The sequence below is a fragment of the Amblyomma maculatum genome, chromosome 3, assembly GCF_055883805.1.
Source record: "Amblyomma maculatum isolate TAMU_Amacu chromosome 3, ASM5588380v1, whole genome shotgun sequence".
Lineage (NCBI taxonomy): Eukaryota > Metazoa > Arthropoda > Arachnida > Ixodida > Ixodidae > Amblyomma > Amblyomma maculatum.
Genome location: NC_139346.1, coordinates 215917296 through 215937046, shown reverse-complemented (window position 1 = coordinate 215937046; position 19751 = coordinate 215917296). Strand labels below are relative to the sequence as shown.

Here is a 19751-nt window from a genome sequence, read left to right as displayed (position 1 = left end):
CCGTACAACACTCTTGGTCTTGACATAATTTCACTTTAATAATTCTGGCCACCTAAAGACATGTAAATATATTTTAAGGTACGTTAAGTTAACACGCCAGTGTAAATTCGCTGTCGGGGGTCATTTCAGATGGAAGAATATTTGTTCAATCAACAATTAATCAGGCTCTGTGGTTTACACGCTAGGCCAAGCATACTTAGTGGGATTCAAGAAAAAAATGCAGCACACGTTTATTGCAGCAAGCGCGAATTGCCTGACACAGAAATTAATATGGTGCATTCATGAACACCGGTGTCATTGTCTTGATACATGAGCTGAAGAAAAAGAAACTTTATCGCGAATTTCTGTTCCATCTTACGGAAAGCTGTTTTCTGAAGGAGCACGGAGGCGAAATTTAAACTACCCTACGCCAATGGGTAACCGCATTATAAAAACGAAGACGCTATTTACACTTGAAAACTGGCATTCAGAGGCCATAGAAAGGACCGAAAATTGGGATACAAGTATCGATGCCTCCGACCGTGAGGCTATGTAGCATAGCCTCAGATATTCGCTGCACCAGCGCGGATCTTTTAGGCTAGGTTACACTACTATTCACTTATCAGTGGGTATCATAATGTCAATATTCGTAATTACGTCACCAGTTTGAATCGAATGGCGGAAAAAAATATATTTGACGGTTGGAATACCGTTTTATAACCGATAAATTTGCCTTTTGCTGGTGAATATGAGCAAGAGCGTAGACATGGGGAGCCGAACAACGATTCTTACTTAGAAAGGAAATTGCATAAATTGCTTTCGCCTCCCTCACTGTGCGCGGCTGTTGCTCTCGTACTCTAGAAAGAAATGGATATGTTTCCTATCGTCCCTCATGGCCAGCTAGGTTGTAGTTATTTTTGTACTTTCGTTGTTCAAGTTATTTTTGACAGGGGCCAGAGTGCCACTTGATGCCTGGAGGACGGTCTGGGAAGCTGGGACTGCGTGAGGTCTGAGCGGAAGACAAATAGGGTGGCGGTAAGACGAGAAACGGGGCTTGTTTTCTCCGCCGGGGCTGGGCTTGAGAGCTGAAGCAAAAGCCAAGTTGTGTCCTTGGTGCCACGAGGTGTCATATGATATACGCAGAACCGGCAAGAGCAGAACGAGCAATCTTCCGCATCGTCTTGTTTTAAGTCTTCTTTTTTCGTTGAATTCGAGCGACCGCAGGCAATTAGTGTTACGTTGCTGCTTTTATATATAATTGCTTGTGCGTAATGAGGACGGGCTTTGAAATATGAGAGGCTTATTACCATCGCTTGACTGTGCATGCTTCTTATGAGGATCTCTGCTTCATGAAAATTCGCTAGCTTCCGCCACTGGGCCCTCCTTTGCACTGTGTACATCAACACTGCATTGCGCGTACAATGTGCCTCGATATTTGTGTCCAGATAAAGAGTTCAGCTCTGTCGCTTTGCGACTGTTGTGTGCAGTGCATTCGGTACGCAGTGTTAGTCAAAGGTTCCCACGTGCAGTACGGCTGGTAGTTTACCCTAGAGGCTGGGGTTGAATAGTCTCAGCCCAATGTAGGGAGAAGAGAGCTTCCACCTTATCACGTCCAGATATTTAGGGTAGGGAGGTAGCTAGTGCGTCTAACAGTATTCGACAACAAACCAGGGGGCATCAAAACCTATTGCCAAAACTCTAAGCGGCGTTCATACAGGAACGCCGTAACGCCGTATGAGCACTGTAAAAAATATTCGTCACTTTGACGGCCACCCTCTCCTCAGTTTTAATGGAGCGCCGACACCAACAGAATAAACGGTTCCGAGGTGTCAAAAGCGATAGAGAGAGAAGAGACCAGGAGTCCTAAAAAACAAACACAAGGCGCGCAGCGATATGGTGTGATCGTTCGCCGCCGTTTGGGTTACGTCACACAACCCGTGATCCGCGCTTGGCCTATCGCAATGATTTGCTCGGTTTCGGGCGAGAATCAGCCTGCCGCGCTGCGTTGGCTGCGTGCGAAGTCGACGTCTCCTGCACCGTTTTCGTCGGCTTCCAGTGTTTCTTTGTGTGTGTTGCGCCATTTTGTATTGCGCTTTGCAAACGGACGGCGGGGTTCAGAGTCGGCCCCGCACACGAAGCTGCAGTCTCCGACCAAGTCCGCCTGATTACGGTAGGTGTACTGCCTGTTTTTTATATACTTGAAGCCTTTGTGGAGCTTGTGGTGTAGAATACAAGCGCCTGCGCCGAGCTTATGCGAAACATGCATCTGAAGGCAGCCGGCGTGCGCTCGTATTGTGCTCCACATGACGACAGAAGGCTGTCCGCTAGCATTTGGTAAGGGAAAGTTGTAGGCAAGACGTATTTGTATAGAGAACGTGCATTTTTCGCGCGTATTTGTGCAAAGTTTGTCTGGTTTGGTTTGTGCGGCTGACGTCACAAAGCGACTTTTGGGGATTTGGGAGATGCCGAACGTTTGGAGTGCTCGGAATAATATTGGCCACCCGCTGTTGAATAATGCGGTCACTGGCATTGTACAGTACAGAAGCCCCTTGCGCGCCTTGCCCCCATGGAAGTGGGGAGCGTCCGTTGCTGCTGCGCCTGTGGCATCGACTGCGTGGCGCTCCCGATAACTTTCTGAGCATTATTATTTCTTTTTCGCTGTTCTGTTGAGCTGTTGTCGACAAAAGTGGGGTTTAGGCCCAAAGCTCGGAGCGTCGAGCCGGAGTACTCGCGGATTCGAGTCTGGCCGCGCCGGCTGTGTTGCGATTTGAAGAGGTTATTAGGAAGGAGTTGGTGTCGAGATGGGGCTGCTGAATAATTGTGCGAACGGCGTGGCTCACGGCCAGGGTGCTCACGGCGCATTGTGCAAGTAAGTTTTGAAGCGCGCATGGACCGTACGTTGGGCGTGATCCAAGCGCAGTGATACGTTGTTCTCGGTGATTGAAGAGCAGCAGTAAGAGAGGACTATCGCGTGTTCAAAAGCAGAAAACCCAGCAGCGGGCTGATACATTGTGGTGTTGACCGGAGTGATGTCACGCGGCTCATATTTTCAACGTGTACATTCGCCTGTAAAAGCACAGGACAACGCTGGCTGATTTTTTTTTTCTGTGCTGTTTTTTTTTTTCTATCAAAAGGCACGGATCATTTGTTGAGCGGGTGACTGCAGACATTGAAAGGATTAACATCCGATGGCTGGCGAGCTGCCGTCTGTTTGAAGATCGTTTTATCTCTCTTTGACGCCTAGCCGCCAGGGCAGGGCATGTGGCGTGCGCAGAAAATTTGGTTGGAAGATGGCGTCTTGCTGTCTCTCATAGTCGATTTGCTCAAGCGGCGGGGCCTAGCGCCCGCCTGAACACCTGCCGTCCTTCGACGCTGCTCTTGGGAGCTATCATATAACTCGCCGCTGCGGGCCGCGTGCGGCCATGGTGCCCCGGCTTGTCTTTCATCTACCGCGTGACCACCTGCAGTCCGCAGAGAAAGATGTTTGATAACAATACTTTCTGTCTCATTTTGCTTTTTGCTGGGACGATGTTCGCTGAAAGCCTCAGTCAGCTTTTCTCTGTACTTTAATAGGCGAACGTACGGGCAGAAAAACCCGCATGCCAAGCGTTACACGACTCCAGTCAACATCACAGTAGAGCTGCCCGCTGCTGCGTTTTGCCCAGAGAGCCGTCTCCGTGGCAGCCCCGCCCCCATGGTCGCATGCGCAGAGAAAGGTGTTTGATAACAAGATTTCGTATTTCTTCGGCCGCAGGGGCATCTTCTCTTGAGCCAAAACAGTCAAATATGGTATGAGTTCGCAGTGCCATTACTTTTAAATAATTTTGTTTCTATAATTAAAAGATATTGTAAACATTTTTTTTATTTAGATGGGCAAAGTTGTAGCTGTAATCCTTATGGTCTGTCAGTAGTCATTTTCTAATCGAGTCTATTTTGTGTACAAATATGTTATTATATTTTCTTGTGAATAGATAGCCTCATTTTGTTGAAGCAGTGCTCTTGCTAGAAACACTTGTTCGAAATCAAGAAAGGCGGGTTGCACCATGCTGAGAGTTTTTGCTCATCTTACTACTGGACAGTTTATATTATTATAGAAACAATAGTCCTGTATGTTATTATTCTTGAGATTCATTTCATATTTGTCAGTGTATACTTACGCATAGGTAACCTATAGGTAACAAACCTTGTACGTCGTACATGGCGTGTAACTGATGAAGCCTATGAATGATTGGTTTCTTAATGTCAGATATTTATGTCTCGTGTTCTGCTTCTTTCTTTTTTTTTTTTTTTTTTTTTGTTAGTCCGGGAGTCGTTGCTTGGAAGTGGTGACGCAAAGTTTTTTGAGCAGAAAGCTTTTTTCATTGGGGTTAACATCTTGCTGTCAGCTCAGTACATTCTCAACTTCTGTGGTAGTGAGGCAACGATTTCACATATTGGTGCGTTCCCCGAATACAGTACCGAAATACTATTTCTAAGCCGTACACTACAAAATATAGACCGACGTCCGCTGACGGGGGAAACACCCTCGGAGAGCGGCATATCTGCGGTGAAGGCCTGCCAGGCACTCCTTCGTTTTCTAAGAGCGTGTGGCCTGCACGGCAGAGTGTGATTTTTGGAATATATCGTCATTATTATTATCATCAACCTGACTATACAAAGCGAAGGCCTCTCCCATATTACTCCAAATAACCCAATCTTCTGCTTTGGAATGTATATGTTGCTATTTTACGCCATTTTCACCATCTCCTTTATCTCCCTTCATCCCTGTTTTCTCAGTGCAGTATAGAAAACAGGCTTCTTTTTCTGGCTCCTCGCCTTTCCTCCTTCTTCTCTTCCGTCATTAAACCCTGCGTACCTTGTGCTCTTCCGGTTGCCATCGCCTGTACATCTGCGTATGAATAGCACGGCTTCCACAAACTAGTCAGAAAGCGTAAACTGTTTGATGTTCTTGGTTTAAAAAGAACGGACGAAGCAGTCAGAAGACGAATTGGGTGCGTTGCGGAGTTGCGAAACGAGGTCAATGAGAGCGAAAATATTTTATCATGGCGCGAAAGCATTTTGACGAAGTTTTCATGCCACCATAAGCTCTAAGCTTTCTTTGTCAAGTGCTCATGTTCGCTACTCATTCTTTGAATGGTATAAGATTCAGAATAAGCCACTTTCGACTGTGTTCCCGCTAAAGTACCTGTGTCATCTTTAGCGTTGCCGCGTCCTTATGCACTTGACAGGGGCGTCTCTTCTCCGCACGGGTGTACGATTAACGCAGCTCTTTGGGCTTGAAAAAGTGTTCCTTGGAGATAGAAAAGACAAAATATATAGAAACGCCCTGCTTGACAAACGGTCTTGGCGTCGATGGCGTAGAAGCTTATGCGCTGAAGTTAAATCCAGGTTTATCAGTTCTACGGCAGCAGTACACAAAAAATCCTCCTTATATTTCATTTTACTTCTAAACTAAGTGTCAGCATTAACTCTTTTCATAGCGGCAAACAACGCAAATGACAAACGGCTCCAAAACGAGTACACAAGACAAACACTGGCTCTCCACTGAGGCCTAATTCGCAAGGCCTTGTGTTTAAATAAAAAAAAAAAAAAAGCCCTGAAGATACAAGGTACGACACGTAATCATACAATACAACAGGGTAATACAATACTGCCTCGGAAAGGCGGTGGTGCCGGGTTCGATCCCCGGATCAGGACGAATTTTTCTTTAACTACGAAGTTTCTGAGAAAGCTGTAGAGCTTTCCTTTGTAGCCGTGTGGCTGCACTTGGGTGGATGCAATGAGTAATTACTCCCTTATTAGGGTAAATAGAACTTTGAGCTTGTTGGTCCCTGATATTTAAGGAAGAAAATGTGCTGCAAATACAGGCGTATGACATAGTAGTGAGCAGCACGAGCGGTGCACCCACTCCTTTCAAATGTTTTACCGTTATTTCTTCTTACTATTTTTCGCCACGACAATTTCCTGAATCTTCGCCTGTTTTTTTTTTTTCTTTTTTTTTTTTTTTCGATAAGGACAGTGCGTCCTTCTAGTACTGAACGGCAGGAATAGGTGATGAAAAAACAGGATGGAGAGCGCCGTGACTATTCCTGTAACGAATAATCCCTAATGATGAATCCAATTCGCATGTTTGTGACACTGAGTGCCAATGGGACGTCTTTTGTCCTGCGCGGATGAAAATGCAGACATTAAATCCGCAGGCAAAACAAGGAGGTACTTTCGCAGGTTCCACCATATGCATTAGCGCGTGTACTACATTGAACGAACTCTCGGTGTCTCTAATGCACTTGTTTACTCTTTGCGTTCGTCTCAAGCGCCGAAAAGCGTTTCTGTCTGCCTTCCTTTTGTTCCATTTTTATATCGTGCTTAAGATATCTGATGGAAGATAGGAAGCATCATCTGTGATTTCAACACTGCATAGGCTGTCCGATTGCCGTTGAAGTGACGATAAACCCCTTGAAGGATTTCGCTAGGTATGTCTGGGGAATGTAGCAAGCGAACAATCTCGGAACGCTAGGGCTGTACCAGAATACGAGATTTCGCAAAGATGAGCTGTGATGGCACGACGAAACAACATGCCGAAACATATTTGATCCTGATAAGTTATCCGCAGTGAAAGGTTGAAACACTGAATAGTCCAGAAACGTGGAGGGGAAAACGTTGACTGATGATAGCGATTCTCGATGATGCTAAATTTGAGCTCAGCTCTTCGAGTATTTAAGTTTTTCAACATATCGACCAAAGCATTTGAGAGGCATGTTTCTACATATATGTGTAGCTGGAGCCTGAACTATATTGTCCCCAATTTCCCTGTAAACCATACAACCATCCTTCAACTGACACCCGACTTAGAAATAAAGTTACTAAAAAGATTTGCAGCGCTAAAAGACGTAGATCTACAGGGGATCTTTTTTCTCTGTGTCGTCTTTTAGCGCTGCAAATCTTTTTAGTAACTATGAACCAACAAGCCCAGCTTGGAGTCTTGCTTAGAAATAAAGCCACGCCTTACCCAAGGCGTCCAAACGTCTCTGTATGCCTTAGGGGTTGCATGTCTGACTCTAGATAGAAGGGTCCCTGGTTCTATTCCCATATGACAGCTGAACACGCGAGTACGAATCTGTACCACCTCCATGCCTTCAATCCATGTTGCCGGCCACGCATGCTCTTGATATCACACTAGCTACGACCACCGCCTAACCTCCTCCTCCGTTCCCCGCTTTACGCTCCCACCTTCCCCTTTTACGCTGCTACTCACCTCACTCCCAAGGAGCCACAACAGTACTGTTCAAAATGGTTGTCATAGTTCGCAACGTTTGCAATAAGGCGGGCAGTCGGGGCGCCTTATAACGGGTGTACTTCAAGTTTAATTGATCCCTCCGACCAACCGACCAACCGATCGACTGCTCACAGGGTGTTTCGGGCTGCTGGGCTCGTGGCACGCTGACGCCGTTCCCCGAACCACGGCGTCTGCCACGCTGATTTCTGCGAAATGCTAAGCTGAGTGCTTTGTCCTAGCACGTGTCTTCAGGCTGCGTCGATATTCTTCTCCTGACACCAGTCGTTCTTGGCATTCAAGAATCCAAGATTCGTCATCTCCTAAGCCGCTACGTTCCGGGTGATTCAACGTGACACGTGCGTCCAAGACTAGCGGGCGCCGATACTAATACCGATCATCAAAACCCATGCACACTGCTATTCCAACAAAAAATAGTCGACGATTTTAGCCCAGTAGAATTTTGTATGTACTAATCATTGGCCTTTTTGACACATCTTCGGGGCCATTTTGTCCTTTTTAGAATAAATAAATGGGTTAAAGCAAAACCGCTCATTTAGTGACGTGCCTATCTTTAGGGAATTGAATTTGTCGTACGCGATGGCTGAAACCCACGAGAGATGGTATTCTGACGTAGAGCTCTATTGCCTATCCTAAAAATGTAAACCGCATTGTCAAAGACATTATTGCTGGAGGCGCGCTTTTTCGTAAATTCATCCACAAAGTTGCGGCGCATTGCTTTTGCCGGTAAACAGTCCAGGCATGAACAGTTAGGAGACAGAATTTATGAAGAGGCTTTCGTTTCAGGTTTATGGTCGCACTTACAGATGTGATCATGTAGAGAAGTCTAATGATATGGGGATAAGAGGACACAGAGATTCCCGTTTGATTGTGGTTATCTGGATAAGAAAAAGCTTCAGCAGATTTTGGACAGGATCCTCGTCAGCTAGATTCTGCTTCAGTGCGAATGTACCGACACTAGTCTCAGTTCAGTTCAGTTCAGTTCAGTCGTTCAGTCCTGTCCGACTCTTCGTGACCCTATGGACCATGTCACGCCACGCTTTCCGGTCTCTCACTATCTTCCTAACATCACATAACTTCATCTGCAGTGCCTCGAGGATGCCATCTAACCATCGCGTTCGCTGCCTACCCCTCCTCCGGCGACCCTCAACCTTTCCCAACATCAAATCTTTCTCCAGCGACTCCTCTCTTCTCATCAGGTGACCAACGTAGCTGAGCTTTAACTTTAGAATTTGACCCTCCAACGAGCAGTCAGGGTTTATGGTCGACAATATCGACTGATTTGATCTTCTGGCAGTCCAAGGAACTCTCAGGAGTCTTCGCCAGCACCACAATTCAAACGCGTCAGTTCTTCGGCGGTCAGCCTGTTTCATAGTCCAACTCTCGCATCCGTACATCACAACTGGAAAGACTATAACACGAGTTATACGGATCTTGGTTGGCAGACTAATGTCTCTGCTCTTTACTAGGCGGTCAAGGCTAACCATTGCTCTCTTTCCCAGAAGCAGGCGTCTCCTAATTTCATGGCTGCTGTCTCCTTCCGGGGTAATCTTGGAGCTCAAGTCTCACCGACCAAGAATGTTGCCCGATGTTGTTGTGACGTCGCTCTGGTTTTCTATGCTGTTTTGAGAGGTCGCAACCACGTGGCCTCGCGCGGGCAATTCAAACTATCTCCGGTGTACCGGTTCTAAGCCCAAGTTTTCCCGACGGGTTTTACGATTTAGCCATCCAAGGCCTATGACTTACCAATGCCTGACCATGACGTTCGGTAGTGTGTGGAGCTAAAAAAACTCTCGAAGCAGATTTAAACCAGTCCGGTCCGAATCTGGGTGATCGAGTTCGGCAGACGAGCTTCTAACCATTGAGCCAACACGGGGAGTGCTTTCGCTCGTTATAACCAATTTTATAACGCTCGTTATTTCCAGATGGCACCACGTGTAGGGTTAAGCTAGATTTGCTATATTATAAAGCCAGTATAGTATCTCTAGGGTAAACCAGTAGCCTCCGAGGTCAAACGCAGCGTTTCATCAGGGATAATCGCGGAGGCAGCACTTGAACCTCCGCCTTTGACTCAGCGGCTCCCAAACGACACCGCACGCACAGCTTAAACTTCACTGCACCTGAACCATAGCCACATAAAGTTTGTATCGGGCAAGTATCGCATAAAATGTAGCAATTACACGCAGTTAAAACAAGCTGGACTATAATTGGGCTGAAAGAGGTAATCTCTGGCATGTTTTTGTAAAATCCTTGAACTTGGAAAGCAATCGCATGCACCCTTTATAGGGTAAACCGGGCGTAGGGAATTTCCAAGGGGAATTTCGTGGGCTTCCACGGGGAATTCAATATAATCCTCGCAGCCCCGCAAAGCGCAGTGTACAGAGACTCGTGCTATACAAAAAATCACACTGACGTGCTAAAAAAAAAAAACAAAAAAAAAACATGAAGATAAAATAGGAGGAATCCTTCAATCGCACTTTATGTGTCACAATTCAGCAAAGTCATGCATGCACTTAGTGCAACATGGCGCTTCCTTCAAAGTATCGCGTGTTGAAAATATTGCCATTGGCAGCCTGGAAGCACGCAGTTTACATATATCAATTTTGAAAATTTCTATAACGTCGGCAACTGTCTTGAATATCCGGGCATGCTGGGATCAGTAAAAAGAACTTTACTTCGATGTCCCCCCCCCCTCCCCCGAGGACCACATTTCTGTTATTTCGGACGCCTTCGCGTAAGAGGATCACTCACCGCTTCCTTCGGAAATGCGTGAATACACTTGTCAGCGGAGAATTCGCAAAGTGCCTTTTCTTAACTCCAAGTTGAAAACCGCGCACAACTCTCAAGTGTCGGCCTGAAGAAAGAAAGAATGTTGGGATTCCATACAGCATTGTTTCAGTTTAGCGCCATATTCGCACCTAAAGAGAAACAGGCACAATGCTTTTGAATTCGCGGCTCTCTTATCTCACAATAATCTCCTGCAGCAACCGCTTCGGATGGCAGTCTGTGTGCATGCCGCTGCCGTGCTATGCGAAGAGCGCGCCATCCTTGCCTCTAGGTTTTTTAAGCCTCGAGTCTCGAGCCATAAATTCTTATTCTCATTTTGTGGAACCCAAAATCGCTTCTCCGAGTCGCCGTATCACGTTTGCGTAAATGCAATATTATTCAATATTCGGACTTTTTTTTTTTTTTGCCTCCCAAAAACCAACTCTGACACAGCGCAGCCTTCCGCGGGAGGCGGCCATAAATTCCCGCCGTATTTAAGACTTATTGAGCTGCAAATAAGTTTCCCTTGCTCCATTCGATTAAGTGACTCCTGATGAACGCGCTTGCCTGACTATTCTTTGCCAGACGCCTGAAGAGTAGCATCAAAGCGCAAGAAACATAGAGACAATGCAGAATGACGCCGATATGAGCTTTTTGTGGCAGAACATACGAAAAGCTTATAACGCGAAAAGAAAAAAAAAAAACCGATGAAAAAGGAAATCGCAAAGTCCTCGTGGAAAAGCGAAGGTGTTGTTTAAACTTAACCTGGCGTATTTTGTTAAGTGGGGTGCCAACACGCGCTGAGAAACGTTCTTTATGCGCTTCTAAAGACCATTATTATTTATGGCTCGAAATATGTTCTTACGAGTCACTAACGTCGTTACACGGTCGTTAAGCCCACGTGTGAGGCTCAATCCACCTGTTTGCCTTTTACCTCTTCTTCGTCCCGCGCGGCAAATTTACTTTTGCACCCTTTTGCCATCTGCTTTATTTCCTCTTTTCATCTCACTCACTCGCTCTCTCTCTCTCTCTCTCTCTCTCTCTCTCTGTTGTTTTTTATTTATTATTTCCTTCTTTCCGTCTTTATTTCTCCTTTTGTATTTTCAGTTCTTGTCATTTCCTCTCTCTACTATTCATTTGACGGTTTCAATTTTGCACGCCTTCAAGGCATTTGTTTACGCAGCCCACGGCAAGAAAGTGCCCCGCCATATGACGAAATGCTGCACATTAAGGCTTTCTCCGAAGGTGTACTGTACTTGATTTGTATGCCCGTTGTGGTTAAATGTACACTGAAGACAGGCTGGTTCACTCAATATTTTGTTCTGTGTGAACTTTTCTTCTGCAGCGCTATTCGGGCACTTTGATGTATGTGCGGGAGGAAAAGGCGCATTTATTCTTAAGAAATTTCAATGCCAATTTTTTTTCCCTCCAGTCGACTGAAACGTGAAGACCGAAAATGCCCCGTGATTAGTGTCTCGAACTGTTTGGCGATGTAGTGTATACTCTCTGTGATTAGCTCTTAACAAAGCACACATGGCACACTGCTGTTTGTTTGCGAAAGTAGCTAGCAGTGACAAGCCCTGGGTTTTATTTTTCATGCCTATTTCAATTAAGGTAACGTCTGTATAGTTATTGAAATATTGTAGTTTATCCACATATTGGTCTACGTCAATTTGCTTTTAGCGTTCGTTTATATCGTCCGAAACTGCGATACTGCCTCAGCCGAATATTCAGTTCTTGTATTCCTTTTATGAGGCAACGATTATGATTTTTCGTTGCTTGAGGCACACTACGCCATGCTTTCTATATATATTGTAAAGAAGACAAAGAACGGAAAATGCTGCGGCATCGCCATCACCATCGCTTGGCTCCGGCGCCCATCTCTCGTGCTGAAGCTGTGCCCTGCGGCTGGCAATTCGACCCTGCTCTGCCCGAATTACTGGCAGCGCTAGACGTTCAAACGAACTATTAAATCCACATCGCACTTGGTGGAGGTCAATCTGAGGTTCCCTGTACCCATCTCGCCCTGGAACTTCGCAGCAGAACGTTGACTACACCAATGACGGAGCCGACTTCATTGCACCTACCTCCGCCCGTCACCTGCACAGGTGCGATTCGTCAACGGGACCCCGCTACCTTCAGTGGAAGCAGCGATGACGACGTCGACGATTGGCTGACCACTTACGAACGGGTCAGCCGTCACAATAACTGGGACGACAACCGTAAGCTCACCAATGTCATCTTTTACTTGAGCGACGTCGCTAATCTGTGGTTTAGAAACCACGAGTCAACTTTACTACTTTACTTGTCTTTTTCTACCGTTTAGTGTTAACATCACTGCAGATTTCTGTTGCTCATTGCACTGTGTTCTAGGTGCCATATAAATGCTGTATAAGACATACTTTAGTTTTTTCTTTTTTTTTAATTCTTATTCTGTGGGAAAAAAAAAGTTAGGCGCAAAGCTGCCATGCATCGGGTGCCCCTGACATGTTCATTTCAATAAAAACACAAAAATTGCTCAAGCTAACAAAAATTAACAGGACCGAAATTGCAGCCACGTATAACGTATAGTGTAAAACAAAACGATCGGTTTGCAAAGGACAACTCTACCAGTCATTTTTACACGGTTGAGGCGAGAAACGCTTTTGAAGGCTAAAAAGGACCGACGGGTAGCGCTGCGCATTTCTCTGGCCCTCCGACATTTTACACGAGCAGTTTAGTTCGGAAAGCTACGTTCTTTCCGAACCAAAACACAGAGCAAGGCAGGCTGTCAATCCGATGCGGGGCACCCCCAATCGCCCCTTCACGAACTCGTCCGGGCACAACATGCGCCACGCATGGTTGGAATTTTAATTAACCTCGCTGCTCGTTACTCCTTTAAACTTTCGCTGAGTTCTGTGCAACTTGGCTTGCCGGGTATCGCAGGCAATTTGTTGCCGAGCACTGGATTGAATGAAGGGGACTTCGCATTCCTCTCGCAACCAAGTCGCGATCACCTGGGCGATGCGGGTACGCCAAGGCAGGCTCGTGTTTTTCTGCCTCGCAAAATTTAAAACGTCATCACTATCAACATGCGGGTGATGTGTCGAAGGTAGCGGGAGAAAATTAATTACAACGAAATTTTTTCCCGTTAGACCTGCACCGGCGAAAATATTCGTGAAAGAAGCGCTTGAGCTTTATATTTTTTAATATCGAGCATATTGTAAACACTGTTTTGTGGAGCAGGTAACGCAATAACCTCCATGGGTAAATTCCGCGGGGCTTTCATTTTAATATAGACGTCCTGAAAATTTTTGCTACACTTTCCTTTTATTTCCGGGTGGGCGAATCATGCCTGCAGCCAAGCGAGAGACATGGAGAGGGGGCACGAGCGTGAAAAGCATCTATTTGTGTTGAAAAAAAAAATACTGTTAAAATAGTTTTTGGCCTTATCGCTCTTATTAGTACTCAGTCAAACTACCAACATCTGTCTTGTGCGGTGAAGCTTATGTATGACTCTGTGTTTCAAGCCAGGAAGCTTGTAGTGGCAAACCGAAAACCGGTGGACACCCGGTGGCACTCCAGGTAGATCCCAACATTTCGCTCAGTTCATTCAAGTAAGCCCACTTAAATTCAGTTTATGGCAATAAAGATCTTCCATGAGAGAAAAGGTTCAAGCCTTACCACAGTGTTCTCACGACAAATGGCATGTTATAACTGTATGCTTTGTTTTCTTTCCATCTTTCAAAGCTACACACCCGAGAGTTGAGCTATATGTCAACCGGCGCTATAGATTCATTCTGAGCACCGGCGATTGGCTACGCATAAGGATGGGTTTTTATGAGTGTACTGGGGCATTTCTCTTGCGTCGAAATGCGTCATTTATTACACAAAATGTGGCTTCACACTCTTTCTAAATAGTTGCGGAGGTTTGAACTCCGTTAAACCTTGTTATCCGATCGTAAGCTGTGTTATGCACAGCTTCACATTTCCCTGTACAAGATGCTCCCTTAGTCGGTCTCTGCCTCGAGTCGATCACGTTTCCCCTTCGCGGCTGCTTCTCGGAGAATTATATCGATATACTAGATGATAGTCTGACACCTGCGCTGAAACGTTGACGCCCTCGTGCCTATGGCGAGACTGGGCAGCCGGCGAAGTAAACCTCCCGCCTAGTCACATCGGAGAGCCACCGAGTCCGAGATGGGGACGATCGCTCAGTGGGCAGTGCCAGGGATGAGGAAGAGGCGGGCACTAGCGTGGGCAGAAGCGCTCGCCTTTTGCCATATGTTATTTGGTAAACAGCAGCAACTAGAGCTCGAGCTAGGCTCGCTCCGGAGGCCAAGCGCGTTCGTGAATTACCATGGAAGTTGCTGGGCGAAGAACAGAGCTGCTCTTTAAGGGCCGTGCGCTGGCCCTGGGCCTTTGAAGGGTCCAAACTCTCTCGTGAAATAAAGTTTTTTCCTCCTCCTCCTCCTCTCTCAAACCAGTGTTATAGTTCAGGCTTGTTCGCGTCTACTTGAAACAGAAAAGTTAGCTGCCTAATCTATGGCCCCTACGCGCATGCACGATTGCATGCATCGCGTTCATTGTTATCCTCTCATCTATTCGAAACGAACAACACAAAGAAGGTGAATTGTGAGTAAGCGAAGCTTTACGATTATTTTTCATGTCTCTCTTAAGAAGCCAGCAATGACGTGGCGTGCACGGCATCTGCTTCAAATTATCCCCTGTTCTGTAGTCTGAGTCTTTCACTTTCTTGTTGAATGCGTAGATTTATCCGCTTTTTTTCTTTTCCTTTTTTTTTTTGTAGACATAATTGCGTGTTGTGCTCGCCTCAACCGCCGTTCTCGCGCATGCTCGTCTCTCTCCTTTATGACGTATATATGACAATTTTATTAAAGAGACGATAATGTACGGCTGGAGAATGTATTTTCTGTCTTTTTCGAGGCGAAAGCCTTTCTAGGCTCACGGAACTAAATCCCGTGCTCGAGAGCTGTGCGCAAGAACTGTGCACGAGATGTAAGCGGAATTTGTGCGTCGAATCTGTGCGATGATGTGTCACTTGCTAATAACAGATTTATGAGGAGGAAAACTCGACGTAAATCTTCCTGATGACGCCATCAGAATAAAATCCTATCTCCACCGCGAACCGCACCTCCGCCTCTCGGATCCTCAGCCGAACGCTTTAACCAACTGCGCCACGCCCGGGATCGTGAAACGCACATCATGATTCTCCTTGTCTTCCGTGAGGACGATAGTAGCGATGACATTGAGACTGCAATTAGTGATAATGATCATGATGACAGTAGCATTGTTAATGATGGTGCATTTAGTTGATAGTGATAATGAGAGCAAAAGTGATGCACTGTGCACAGCAGCAAAGTCCGGCTTTCGCCTTTCTGCATTGTAGATTCCACAATTCTCTCCGGTTTTTTAGCTTCTGTGCCTAATCCAAGTTTCGCGCTTGCTTTTTAATCTTATGTCGTTTATTCCGTCGTATTCGTGCGTTATGAAAATGTGCGTAGCATTTTTTAACTTAAATACCGTATGTACGGGTAACAAAGGAAGCAAGCGCGGGATGTAGATGCCCGCTGGGTGAATATCCAATGTCTCGGGGTAGTTTCGGATTGCCTGTGCGGACACTTGCGGACGCGCTTCCGCACTCCGAAGGACTGTCTCCGTCGCTCACAAATTGGGGCCGCGTCCGGTCTCCCCGAAGGCTACAAGACATTTTCACTCGCCTAGTGTTTTATTACTGCAGCAACCACTAACTAGCTAGCTGCAAAGCATGTACTATGATTTAGCTAACTGCAAGTGCTACATAAAAAATGGATTCCTACCTGCCGGTGATGACGCGAGAGGGCTGCTGGTGTGTGACGGCACCGAGAATAGCGGGAGCGTATGGCAAGAAGGCAAGAGAACGCGCAAAAGTGTGGAGCAGAAAAACTGTTGTCAGTATCCCACAACCTAGCTCAAAAGGCAAAAAAAAAAAAAAAATAGCTACCTTAAGAGGGTTCTCATTGCCAGCATGCCATGCCGTGGAACAAAGGCTTCCGATCCCGCGGTGCTAAGTTTTCACGATTTCTGTGTCTCGCTTGATGCAGTCGACGTGCTCTGTCTGTGCTTCCGATTTCGAAACTTGGGAAATTTACAGCGGATCTATAGCAAACATAAGAGAAGGCCACGAGACGAGCCTATTTACCTAGGAAACTTTGGACAGTCGAGCAAAACTAGAAAGCGGGAACATGAGAATGAAACGATTCCTCAGCAAATTTCTCCCGCTTCGATTTTAGTAGCGGCTGCCAATGTTTCTGAAAATCTTTCACTCAAGCCGGCGCTCTTCGTCGACCCTGATTCGTATGCTAGTGCGCCCTTGCGCGGACCTCATTGTATTGTTATACATGACTGGTTCGAGAAATGAAGTTTCCACGTTTTCTTTTTCTTCTTCATATGAAGATGCCTGTGTTTCCTTTCCCGCAATTACTTAACAAAATTGCGCGGGCAAGATGGTGCATGGCTTCTATTACTGTCGGTGATACTGTCAATGATAACAAATCTTAAATACGTGCTCCTTTGTGCTTTTTCTACTCAGCAGATAATATGCTGACTGCTGACAGCCCCAAAATAGGATACTTCTGCTTTCTCAATGTCCTCCGGGGAATTCTTAGGCATTCAATGTATATATATATATATATATATATATACCAACGATTGGCGCGTTGGTTTTTTTTTTTTCCGCATTGCATTTAATATTCTTTATCTCGATAATCACCATAAGGCTAATTCTGGTCAAATACCAACAACCAAACAAACAAACAAAAAAATCCCCCAACCTTTGCTTTGGACTCGTAGACTGCCAGCGTCTTTAAAATCTAAAACGGTCACCGTAAATATATGTGTGTATATATATATATATATATATATATATATATATATATATATATATACATTGAATGCCTAATAATTCCCCGGAGGACATTGAGAAAGCAGAAATATCCTATTTTGGGGCTGTCAGCAGTCAGCATATTATCTGCTGAGTAGAGACAGAAAAAGCACAAAGGAGCACGTATTTAAGATTTGTTATCATTGACAGTATCACCGACAGTATATATATATATATATATATATATATATATATATATATATATATATATATATATATATATATATATATATATATATATATATATATATATATATATATATATATATATTTACGGTGAAATAAGTAAGAGGGTGTTGGTTTACAGTGCTGTGGCAGCGGGATAAGGTGAACCCTACTAGCCCCCAAAAAACCAACGCCTCCTCCTCTTCTTCTGCCACACCATCACAATCCTTCATCGTCATCAGTAGCGTGACATTTCCCTCCTACTCAGCCGAAGCCCTCTGGGTGTGTTCATGAGTCGTGCGAGGCGGACACGGCTTCAAGCAGGCAAAGTGATATAGTTCGGTTTTGGCTGACCGACGACCCGATGCTGTCAGGCGGGCTGTTGCATAAGTTAAATCACTGATGCGTTTGACAACCACATATGGACCGTCAAAGTGGGCCAAAAGGTTTTGATGTAGGCCGCGGGGCCGAATTGGGCGCCACAGCCAGACTAAGTCGCCTACAGAGTACGTAACATGTCGACGATTGACATCGTAGCGTACTTCGGAACGTTCTTGTGAAGCACCAGACCGTAAGCGAACGATTCTCCGAGCTTCTTCGGCGAGGTAGAGGGTCTCAGCCAGCCAGGGATCTTCACGGCTTCAGAATCGCAGGATAGTATCCAGAAAGCAGCGTGGTGGTCTGGCATACAGCGGGAAGAATGGGCTGTACCCAGTCGTCTCATGCGTGGCGGTATTAAACGCATACGTGATGAAGGGTAGCATGGTGTCCCACTTCTTATGCCCTGCATCCACATACATGGCCAGCATGTTCATAAGCATTCTGTTGACGCGCTCAGTCAAGCCATTTGTCTGGGGATGGTATGATGTCGAGTGTCGGGAAGTTACGGCGCATAAACGCATCAGCTCTTCGACAACATCAACGGTGAATAGTCGGCCACGATCAGTGATGACAATTCGTGACGGGCCGCGTCGTAAGATGACTGAGTGAAGCAGGAAAAGCTACAATTGATGCTCCGTAGCAGATGGAATAGCGGGGGTTTCACAGTAACGTGTGAGCCGTCCAAGCGACTACAATCCAGCGATTTCCATCTAGGACTTCGGAAACGGACCTTCTGGGGTCTTCATAGGGTGCAGCAAGCCAGATCGAGTTGCAGTGGGACGTTTGTGGCGTTGCCAGTGCTTGCAACTGGCAACGTATTGCGCAATCGTCGAGTGCATTCTGGGCCAGTAAAACCTTTCTTGAGCACGGTGGAGTGTTCGAACCGATCCCAAATGCGCAGAAGTCAGATCATCGTGCATAACACGCAATTCGTCAGTGAAAACGTCTTAAGAACTATGAATAGGTATCGCTGGCCGACAGGCGAATAACTCTTTTTCCATAGGAGGCCATCCCGCACACTAAAATGGCTTGTAGCTGCGCTGGCTTGGGCGGTGGCAAAGAGAGGCTGCAGAGTGATATCTATTTGCTGTTCCGTTTTGAAAACATTTGTGGCTGGGAACGCCGGCTCGAGGATCGATATATGATTGTCGAAATCGTCGCTGTCAGAAAGACAGTCTGAGTCTGCATGACGCCTTCAGCTTTTGTACACCACGACAAGATCATATTTCTTTAACCGAAGGACCCCGCGTGCAAGGCGACCACATGGGTCTCGAAGGTTACGCAGCCAACAGAGTGAATGATGCTCCGTTACGATATTAAACGACCGTCCGTACAAATATGAACGGAAACGCTGCACAGCGAAAACGACAGCCAGGCGTTCCTGTTCGGTGACTGTGTAGTTTCGCTCTGGCTTGCTCAGGGTACGACTCGCGTACGCGATAACATGACTCGTTCGCCGTGCCGTTGGACAAAGACTGCACCAAGACCGATTCCACTGGCGTTCGTGTGAACTCCTGTCATTGCAGCAGGATCGAAGTGACGTAGGGTGGGTTTCGATAATAAAAGAAACTTCAGTTAACGGAATGGTGCACAGTCAAAAGTGGAGATGTTGTTGAGAAGGCACCTCAATGGGTAAGAAACGTCAGCAAAGAGATGTATAAAGTGTCTAAATTACGAACGAAACCCTAGAAAACTGCTCAACTCCTTCACTGTCTGCTGGGGTTTAAAAGGCTCACCAGCGGCAGTTTTCTGGGATCCGGCATAACGCCATAACTATTGACAAGGTGTCCTAGCACCAACGCTTGGCGCTCTCTAAAGGGGGACTTTTTCGAGTTTAGAATTAGGGCGGCGTTGTGCAGGCAGTTCAAGACGCATACAGAGGGTCATTGTGCTATTAGGAAGACTTCCCAAATATGACGACATCGTTCAGACAGCAAATGTAAATGTGCCATTTTAAGCCGCGCAAATCTGTGTCCATATATCGTTCAAATAAGGCAGGCGCATTGCACAGCTCGAATGGCATAACATTAAACTCATAAAGGCCATCTGGCGTTACAAAGGCTGTTTTGTTTTCTTATCCGCAGCGTCCATTGATTTTTGCCAGTAGCCAGATCTGAGATCAAACGAGAAATATAGGACGCACCAGAGAGGCAGTCGAGGGCGTCGTCTATGCGAGGAAGAGGATAGACGTCCTTTATTGTAACAGAATTTAGACGCCTGTAATCGATGCAGAATCGCCACGAA

At 46.0% G+C, this 19751-nt stretch overlaps 1 protein-coding gene across 4 annotated transcripts in view; it reads left to right on the top strand.

The window, feature by feature from the left end:
* LOC146197698 (uncharacterized) overlaps nt 1–19751 on the top strand; it is a 448896-nt gene that overhangs the window by 101191 nt on the left and 327954 nt on the right. Inside the window, exon 1 of one of the 4 annotated variants that reach the window (XM_084599609.1) lies at nt 1997–2149. The exons of the other annotated variants lie outside the window; for them this stretch is intronic. The gene's annotated coding sequence lies outside the window, so the exon portion shown is untranslated. Of the gene's footprint in view, nt 1–1996; nt 2150–19751 lie in introns of those variants that run through there. 4 annotated transcript variants of the gene reach the window in all.